The sequence below is a fragment of the Bison bison genome, unplaced genomic scaffold (genome assembly GCF_000754665.1).
Source record: "Bison bison bison isolate TAMUID 2011002044 unplaced genomic scaffold, Bison_UMD1.0 scf7180017859351, whole genome shotgun sequence".
NCBI classification, from domain to species: Eukaryota; Metazoa; Chordata; class Mammalia; order Artiodactyla; family Bovidae; genus Bison; species Bison bison.
Window position 1 is genome coordinate 10,692 of NW_011489923.1, and position 1,542 is coordinate 12,233.

Genomic DNA, 1,542 nt, shown 5'->3' on the forward strand with positions numbered 1-1,542 from the left:
ACCCTACTCAACACCATTAAGATTATCTCTTTTTTTAAAATTCTTGATAAATATAATTCCTTGCTTCCTCACAAAATAATTTAAACTATATAAAAACTGGAACTTTGTCTAATTTGTCACTGTATTCTTAGCTCTTAGAAGAATATTAGTACTAGATATTCAAAAGACTCGTATCAAATGAAAATGATTTCAGTGGGTCTCAAAATAACTTGTCTTTAAAAACCATTGGTGCCATTTAAAGTAGATATTAGGTTTCCATTTTCTCATCAATGATTCATTTCATTGGTTTTGTCATTTCAGATCACTTTCTTGAACATCAGATCATGGAAGATAGAAATAATGTTACTGAATTTATCCTCTTAGAACTTTCTATGGACAAGAAAGTCCAGATCCTCTGCTTTTTATTTTTCTTATTCTGTTACCTGGCTATTTGGTTGGGGAATTTGATCATTGTGATTTCTATTACATGCAGTCAGCTAATCACCCAGCCCATGTACTTCTTCCTTAACTGCCTTGCACTCTCAGACCTCTTCTACACCTCCACTGTGACACCCAAACTCATGACTGACTCACTGATGGAGAAAAAGGCCATTTCCTATAAAAACCGCATGACACAGCTTTTCACCACCCACTTCTTTGGAGGGGGATTGAGGTCTTCATCCTCACAGGGATGGCCTGTGACCGCTATGTGGCCATCAGCAAATGTCTCCACAACGCCATCACCATGAACAGGCAAAAACGTCACTCAATTCTCATAGCGTCGTGTGCAGGGGGACTTCTTCATTCTCTTGGTCTCTTTCTTCTTGCGATTGTTTGACCTTTCTGTGGCCCCCGTGAAATAGATCACTATTTCCGTGATGCATATCTTTTGTTGAAACTAGCCTGCACTGATACTCACAAAATTGGCTTTTTTGTCATTGCCAATTCTGGCTTGATGGGACTGGTGCTCTTTGTGGTTTTGATGGCCTCCTACATTTTGATTCTGTATAATGTGTGCAAATATTCTGCAGAAAGCCACCATAAAGCACTTTCAACCTGTAGTTCCCACATCACAGTCCGTGATCCTCTTTTTCACACCTGTCATCTTTGTTTACATTAGACCTGCCACAACATTACCAGAAGATAAAGTGTTTACGCTCTTCTACACAATTATTGTCCCCATGCTCAACCCGCTTATCTACACACTTAGAAACATGGAGATGAAAAATTCCATAAGAAGAGTTTGGTGCAATAAAAGGTTCTGGGAAGGGAGCTTAATGATCTGAAGGTCATTCATCTGACTCCAGTGACTGTCTTCTCATCACTCCCTCTGTTGCTGATTCTCTCCTGCTAATGGGAAAATCAGTCAGAATGCGTAAAAGCCAAGCCTCCAACAACAGCTTGCCTTCACTGGTTCCTTCTTTATTTTCCTCTCAATGCGTTTTCCTTGATTTCACTTTTCACTAATAATCCCCTTTGTTTAAAAAAAAAGAAAAGAAAAGAAAACTTTTTACAGAGTAAAAACACACTGAAAAATCTGGAGGGAGAGTGATCCTGCCTGTA

The 1,542-nt window shown here is 38.9% G+C and overlaps 1 pseudogene; it reads left to right on the forward strand.

Annotated features, from left to right (window-relative positions):
- Positions 1–323: 323 nt before the first annotated feature.
- On the forward strand, positions 324–1,265 carry LOC104981822 (annotated as a pseudogene).
- The last annotated feature ends 277 nt before the right edge of the window (positions 1,266–1,542 follow it).